Source organism: Bactrocera latifrons, unplaced genomic scaffold (genome assembly GCF_001853355.1).
Source record: "Bactrocera latifrons isolate USDA-ARS-PBARC rearing strain unplaced genomic scaffold, ASM185335v1 scaffold_61, whole genome shotgun sequence".
Classification (NCBI taxonomy): Eukaryota; Metazoa; Arthropoda; class Insecta; order Diptera; family Tephritidae; genus Bactrocera; species Bactrocera latifrons.
The window spans coordinates 1,142,321-1,151,429 of record NW_017537279.1 but is presented as its reverse complement, the minus strand read 5'-3'; positions in this window follow the sequence as shown (position 1 = coordinate 1,151,429).

Below are 9,109 nucleotides of genomic sequence, written 5' to 3'. Positions count from 1 at the left end.
TCTTTGTCTTTGTCTTTGTCTTTGTCTTTGTCTTTGCCTTTGTCTCTTCAGCTTTGTCATATGTATAGGCGCCGGGCCACAGCAGAATAGCAGGAAATCGTGAAGCTGATGAACTAGTAAGGGAAGGTTCCATAGAACCGCTGTGGGTAGAATAGGAATGGATCGGTGCTACCGTATCCTTATGTGTTCGACTACGAGATAACAGGGCTTCGCGGAAGGTTGGCCAGCGCTGTCGTAAAAGCCTTTTGGAGATCGCAGGAGATTTAGTGAAATCTTTGTTCTCAGTAAGTAACCTCCGTTTCTTAAAGTTTGTTGGTCTCAAACCGTCCAATGAATCTTGTTCATTGCTATTACACTTTAAATCACTTGAAAATTGACTGTTCTTATATGTTACGAAAAATTGCTTTCAATATTTCTCAGAGTTGCCTTCGATCTATTTCCCCATGTACAAATGAGAAAACTAAAATTACAGATTACGCCTCTCTCTTACACTCAAGAAGATGCTGAAGTTCGTCATGGGAGTCAGTATAAAAAATAGATAATGAGCCCTCCCTTATGTGAAATCCTATAAGTCAGTAACTATTTTAACAAATCTTACCGAATTCGGTACATTTAAGGATCACCAACTCTAGTCTAAAAATGATCAAAATCGAACTTTTCAAAAAATTATTGAAAGTCAGAGAGTTTTTCTATCTAGGTATTAATAGTGTGTACTTATGGCTAAAATAGATCAAATAAGTTTAAGACTTTTCCTAGTTGTCATATATCGAATGTAGGAATTTGAAACTTCCAATTGATTGAGTGAAATTTTGTATCTAATTTTTAAATCTACATTTTCGCCAACACCTGAAAGTATTAAAATGAAAGAGTATAAAACGTTTGGTTACATGCGTACTAAGCTCTTCCTTACTAGTTTTTTATTTATTTTTTTAAGGCATTTCTCTTTACTTTTCATACGCTCGTTTACGCGCTTGTTTGTTTACTGCCTTGTAATTTTAATGCTTTTTTCATTTGCTTGGGCAGCAAACCAGATCGGCAAAAATGTGGGTAAGTTGGGCTGGCACACAACACCGAATATTTGTAGTTGAGTGGATAGTGCAGAGTGTAGAGGTACGCAAGGCGTTGTTGTGGGAGTCTGGCGCATTTTCAAGTGTTTTTCTTTCATTTTAGTTCGTGTTTTCTCGGCGGGCAGTAGTGAGCACATTTTTGTATGTTTGGAATTTTATTTGCAACAAGGCCACACATTATTAACCATCCCCTACAAACACGGCCCTGTCTGCTGCCACTTTGATAAACCACTTCAGTTTGCTTGTAGCCTTCAGTCGATCAACGTGTACCCACAAATAGCCAGCGAGCTGGGGGTTTAAAGTAGCCACACAATATTTCCGCCAGTTTTTGATGTTTGTACTTCCAATTCGTTTCCTTTTATGTTACTTTTCTTCTTTTGTTCTCGCTTTTGAATTTGTCAAGTGTTTTCATTTCGTTTTCACCAAAAACAAAAAAACAGAAACAAGAAAAATAGAAATGCTATTTTTATCGTTTCAAGCATTTCAACCGGATTGCTGGAAAAAAAGTGCAGCGCAAAAAGTATAAGGCAAAACATCATCACTAGGCACTTAAGAACGCTTGTTGACAATATTTATTTTTTATCAGTTTGTTGCCACTTTTGTCACCACTTTTATTGCGGTTGATGATTTTATTATTGGCACTTTTTTCTCACAATTTCACCCTCGAACTTTGTGGTTGCCACAGCGTTAAACCTTTTACTGATTGTTGATGCATGCATTTTCTAAAACTTATTTTATTTTATTTTTCCTGAATTTCTGAATTATTTTCTAAGCATTGAGTGCTCTTTTTATCACGTGCATCAGCTTCCAGTGCATATTAAAGAGATGCGCTGGATTTGGAATTAAAAATAGATCTCGCAATTTTAATAACAAATGGAAGAATGCTTTGTTGTTCTGCAGTAAGAATTTTTACTTGCCTAAAGATTTGTTAGAGTTGCCTTAGAACGAACCACAAAATGTAATTGAAAGATTGTAAGAATATATTAAATATCAAAATTCGGTTGCGGTATTTTTATTGAAATTTCAATTGTTCATAAAATTTTTTTTGATGACTCATGTCCAGCTCTTATGCTACGGGTGCTACTATGCTGGTCTCTTTCGACCAATTCAGCGATTTTATCGCAAGTTTCGACGACAGGCCATCCGGAGCGTGGCGCATTTTCGACCACCTCTACACCAGAACGAAAWCGTTGAAACCATCGTTGTGCGGTGGTAATGGAAACTGTATCGGGTCCATAAACTGCACAAATTTTATTGGCGGCTTGAGATGCATTTTTGCCTTTATCGTAGTAGTATTGTAAAATATGCCGTATTTTCTTTTTATTTTGCTCCATGTTAGCGACGGTATAACTCACGAACGACTTAAAAGAAAGGACAGTCAATCAAACACTTCTTAGCGCGTGAAAAGAGCTTTCCAAAAAGGTATAGCATGACCCGATGCGACGAATAAAACTAGAACTACGCGCTCTCAGCGCCAACTAGCGAAAATAACGCAAGACTTTTTTGACAACCTAATATTAAAAATTGAAGTAAATGCCTAATTAAGACTCGTTATTATATTTCGGGTCTCTAAAAATCTGCTGTGACTTGGTTAAGGTGTTATTATTTGTGAGATTCCTGTTTCAGTAAACATTTCACATTTTTGTATTTGTGAAGTTATAGTTTCGGTGCAATCGAGTCGAATCGTTTTTCTATGTCGAAGACAGGGAATGAGCAGAAACGTCCGAAAATTTGTAAGGTTTGGTGTTTACAGTCAACTTAATTGTTTACGATGGTCACTGCAATTGAGTACTTCACTAGGTACATAGAGGTAGGTTGATAAGAGTCCGGTGATTTGGGCGAAATTAGCGTTGAATTGGGATTTTCAAATCATTTGGTGTCCTCAACGAAACTACTTATCTACGTTATGCTTTATGTAGATAGATATCCAAGGTTTGATGTCTGATGAATTTCAAAATTTGGATATCTTATTTGTGGCAAAGCTGGGCACTCATAGAGCGAGTGAAGAAAGGTTTCCTTACTTGTTTCGAGTTCACAGCTATAATACGTGCTATTGTGGGGCATTCCCATTTTTAACGCATGTCCTACAAATGGCCCCGTTATGGTAGTTGTAGGTATGTTTTTTACTTTTCCTGAACCTATGTAATAAGCTTTTGTTTTTTGTTTTGTCATAGTATGGTCATATCCGTTTTGTTATCCTGCATTTGGTTGTGGATCTCCAACTATTCTGCGCTGCGTGGTAAAATTTTAGTATTGCGCTCCATTATGATCGTTACTCGTGGGCAGGGTATTTTCTCTAACTCGGATTCATCTAGAGAGGCTTCTGACGTAGTCAACTCGACTGCTTGACGACTGTAAGTCGAGTTCATTATTAAATGCTTGCATTATTTAATACGCTGGAGTCCATCTAGCTGTCTGTGTAATATCTACAATAGAACTCTACAGACCATCACTATGCCCAGTAATTTCGCTTGCAAGATGCTAACTGAGAGCAAAAGCATATTTAACGCATCATTCAGATATGATTTAGATGCCCCAGTAACTCTGCCACGCTGCTCTTCGAATTCCATTTAACTTCCAAATGTTATAGTGTTTATTTAATGATGGTCATCAAACCAGTTCTACGTAAGGATTGATCTAATTATGACCTATTTGATCTATTTTCTGACCGGAGACCGGACTGGTCTACTGTATTTGCAGCTTGCTCTAATTGAATATCTACTCACGAGGATTCCTGACTCCCAAGAAAGTTGGTGTTCTTTAGAACTTCAAGTGACTCTCCAGCAAAGGAGGTCCAATCACTTCCCTCTAAATATTGAACATTCATGATTGTATAAATGAGTTAAGTCTCGTTTTGACATTGTGAAAATACATTTTTATTATACTCTCGCAACAAAGTTGCTAAAGAGAGTATTACAGTTTTGTTCACAAAACGGTTGTTTGTAAGTCCTAAAACTAAGAGAATCAGATATAGGGTTCTATATACCAAAATGATCAGGGTGACGAGTAGAGTTGAAATCCGGATGTCTGTCTGTCCGTCCATCCGTGCAAGCTGTAACTTAAGCAAAAATTGAGATATCATGATGAAACTTGGTACACGTATTTCTTGGCTCCATAAGAAGGTTATGTTCGAAGATGGCCAAAATCGGCCCACTGCTACGCCCACAAAATGGCGGAAACCGAAAACCTATAAAGTGTCATAACTAAGCCATAAATAAAGATATTAAAGTGAAATTTGGCACAAAGGATCGCATTAGAGAGGGGCATATTTGGACGGTATTTTTTTGGAAAAGTGGGCGTGGCCCCGCCCCCTACTAAGTTTTTTGTACATATCTCGAAAACKACTATAGCTATGTCAACCAAACTTTATAGAGTCGTTTTCCTCAGGCATTTCTTTATACAGTTCAAAAATGCAAGAAATCGGATAACAACCACGCCCACCTCCCATACAAAGGTTATGTTGAAAATCACTAAAAGTGCATTAACCGCCTAACAAAAAACGTCAGAAACGTTTTACGGAACAAATGGCAGAGGGAAGTTAAACCCAGGCTTTTTTTAAATTTAAAATGGGCGTGGCGTCGCCCACTTATCGACCAAAAACCATATCTCAGGAAGTACACTACCGATTTCAATGAAATTCGGTACATAATATTTTCTTAACACCCTGATAACATGTACGAAATATGGGTGAAATCGGTTCACAACCACGCCTTCTTCCAATATAACGCTATTTTGAATTCCATCTGATGCCTACTCTGTATAATATATACATTAGGAACCAATGATGATAGCGGAATAAAACTTTACACAAATACGGTATTTGAGCTGAGGTATCCCTTGTGGATAAATTGTCGTGATCGGACTATAACTTTTCAAGGTCCCTGATATCGAGCACGAAGAACTCAGCGCCTAACCTAACCTAACCTAATTTTTCACCGAAAATATCGGTAAATCTCTCAGATATTTTCATGTAATTCAGAGGGCATTATTTTTATACTCTCGCAATAAAGTTGCTAATAACGGTATATATTGTCAGATATGTGGTTGCATATACCAAAGTAATCAGGGTGACGAGTAGATTTGAAATCCGCATGGCTGTTTATCCGTCCGTGCCAGCTATAACTTGAGTAAAAATTGAGATATCTTGATGAAACTTGTCATGCGAGAGTATAAAAGGTTCGGTGACACTCGAACTTAGCTCTTTCTTACTTGTTAAATCTAAATTTAGTATGCTATTATTCAATGATGTTATTACTATTACCGCTAATTGTTACGCATCTCGTAGTAAAAATATTCTGGTCATCAAGAAAACTGGCGAAGAAATAGAATTTTTGTTGAATTAATTACGACTCAGTGCATATATAGTATGTTCGGTTAGAAGTCTGTGGGTTTTATTTTTGTTCTTTTGGATCCACTTGAAACTTCTAATGAACTGTACACGCATATTCTTTGAAATTTTCTACAAGCTTAGAAATACTTTCCATCAGATTTATCTTCGTTACTTTAAGTTGGTTTTGATTGTAAGGCTTTGTGAACCAAGCTTAATTACATAGTTACATAATGCTATTGAATCAATCAAATGGAACCTAATAATGAGAATGGTTTCAGCTGGGAACCTCAACAAGTTTCCTGCATTGCCAGGTAGAACTTAGAAATTGATAGTTACTTGAATCAGAAACCGCACCTGTTTTGTTTCTTTCCGATTAGTTGTTAGGTTGACTTTCAATCAACAAATAACTAGATATTGTTTGGATTTAAAGGAGCGATTTCATTGAAAGATTTAAAACCGTTTAAAGGCGCGATTGATATTGCCGATATTTTTAGTTTAGAACAGAACAAAAATCCTTCTGCCGAAACATATTAAGCGGCGCCATTTTCGACATCGCACGATAACTAAGTAATATATCAAAAAGATAACTTGAATGAATTTATAAAAAACAATTTTATTTCCGTTTTTAATTACTTCAACTCCCACTACAGTACCCATACTCATCAGTTCCTTTACGGTTCGCCCCCCAATTTGTCTAAAAGCTTGGCACACCCACTGACACGATGCGAACGTTTGTTGAAGAGAAATTAAAACAGCTTCGTTCGCCCGAATTTCGCTGGCAAACAATGGCTCTAACGACAATTACGCTCGTTATGCGAAGTTGATGATGTTGATGATGTCGACTTGCCAACGAAATGAATAAAATGCATTTTTAATAAACACTTCAAGTGAGTGCCGAGCGCACCGCGTACAAAAGGAAGTGCTCAAGTATGTGTGAGTATGCGGGTGTGCACTCACATGTGTGCATTAAAAGTCAACCCTTAATAACAGTAAATGAGTCTTGCAGTCGCAACAACAAAAACAAAAACAATACTAACAATAATGGCAGTGACAGTGAAACGGCAACGACATTTTCACGTAACATTCATTGTCTTTGTTGTTGTGACTGCTGCATTGCATAAAGTCATCGCTGCATGTTGCTATTGTTGTTATTATCACTTTTGTTGGCAACAAGTCGCGCATAATGAAGACTCTTGTGCTTTGCGAAAAATGCTATGAGTACTTATAAGAAGTGCTGTGGCGATATGTCGCATTTCCTGTTAATTTTTAGCGTAATGGTGTGCTTTTTCTTATTGTTGTTGTTTTTATACACGTGTTTGTACTTTAAAAATTTGCATATGCTCATATATTGCCGATTCTTAACGCTTGCATTGAACACTGAAGTGGGTTCAGTCACGCTGAGTTCTTATGATTCTCTTGTGGGTTCCAGCTTGCTCGGTGTCACTTTGATTGATTTTTACATTGATATCTAAATTATTCTGCAGGATGGAGTCATATGTAAAAGTTCACGCAAGTGAGGGAAATTCTCTGAGCGTCATTCACTTGAAGGCAGCCAGAAACAATTCTTTTACATATGGCTCAAGCAGCTGACGACTTCCGGTCTTTGACCAAGTATCCTCTGTGTAGCCAAAGATAATCCATTTGAGGGCCAGCTAAAGTGAGAATAATAAAGTGACAAGAAATGCGATCGACGGAATAAGGACCATTAGGTTCCTGTAGCATTTACTACAGTGGCCATATAAAGGGGCGCAGAGAGACTATGTTGTCGAGTATTGGCATTCTCAGCATTGGATGAATGTCTAGCCACAATTCGCATCAAAGCGAAGTTAATGCATATATCGCTGATTTGTGCTCGTGACCCGACGAAAGAGAAGGACGATGTGATCATGTCTTCTATTAGGTTGTCAAATATCTCCCTTCCGCCGTTTTGCCTTTTGAATTTCGCGACTATGTATAAAGCGCTCGTATCTGGCAATACTATACATCTTTGAAAAGTCTTGACGTAACCTACAAAACGACGCTATGCATGATTAGTTTGGATATTGCGTCCAGCAATTATATACCCGTAAACATGGAGTTCACTAACGCCGAAATTCACGATATTTTAGAGTTTTCTTTCGTTAAAAGCAAATCCGCTAGAGAAACGTTCCGTGAGATTAATGGTGTTTTGAGGGATGGTACTCTATCACTTCGAATTACGGAGGAATGGTTTCGACGATTCAGAGCGGTTGGAAACGACACCATGGATAAGCCAGCCGGCGGAACACCTGTGACGACGAATACCGATCAAATCATGGAAAACATACTGAAACGGAACGAACTCGACCCACTTTTGAAGCGGATGGTGACTGGCGACGAAAAATTAATCACATACGACAATATCAAGAGAAAACGGTCGTGGTCGAAGGCCGAAGAATCGTCCCAAACAGTGGCCAAGCCGGAATTGACGGCCAAGAAAGTTTTGCTGAGTGTTGGTGGGATTGAAAGGGAATCGTTCACAATGAGCTGATATGACCAGACGCTTAATTCCGAGTTCTTCGCAAATAAGGAGGGCAGCTTCTACGTGAGGAGTTTTAAGAAGTTACCGTCTAGATGGAAACATATTATCAAGCGAAACGGCGCATATTTGAACTAAATTCGATCACAGTAACACTTTTTATAAAGCATTGAATAAAGAGCAAAAAAGTGGGAGGGAGATATTTGACAATCTAAAGCTGCCTCCGGCACGATGCCAAAAACGAGCTTGGCGGCTTCAATTTCAGGGTAGGCAAAGAAAGGATCTGTGGCACAATGGTCGGTAAACTCAGCCTCCACGATGAAACATTCCAAAATTGGTTGAGGCTGATCGACTTCGCCGGGACCGGAAATATGGTTATCTGTAATACTAGATTCCACCATAGAAAAATCCGTCAAGCTATCTGACTATCTGCGGATCTAAAAGCCCACTAACTAGATCAATCATGATGCGATAGACGATAGATAAATGCCTACGCTTCGCTGTCCTAACTTCTATTCGATATTCCAAGATACACATCGGCCTCTATGCAGCAAAAAACACACGTTAAGAAACACAGGGAAGATTTGACGTCGAGAAGCTGGAATCATAACAGACAGCCAAATGAGTTTTCCATACCGCATTCGATGGAACGATGAACTGTTGGAGTTATACTGACAGAGTTCAGCGAATTAAGAAACATCGGAAAACACTCCAGCTCTGAAGGTATTTGACGCAGTATCCGCCGGGGGAAGAAGAGAAAGACCTCCAATCGTTTGGAGAGATGAGGTGGAGAAGGACCTGACTGCACTTGTTAATTTGAATTGGTGCCAAATTGCGACTGGTACGCTGTTGTTATAACCGCGTAGCGGTATCTCCGCCAGTAAAGAAGAAAAAAAAAATGATACATTAAGGATTTAGAACTGTAAACTGTAAATACTTCGACATATGATTAAGTAAGAATAACATTACCATTAATGATAGCATAGGAGGTGTGTTCAAAAAGTATCGCGAATTTTGAATTTTTGCGGGTTACGTATATTCGAATTCCGAACTTTTGAATGGTCATTTAATTGTGGACAGCTGCTTTGCTCGCACATGTTTTGGATCGTCTCGATTTTTACCTATTAAAAAAAATGGATAAAAGAACCTGTATAAAATTTTGTGTGAAAAACCGAATTCCGAATGTTGACTGTGGCATACGGAGAAGCTACCTTG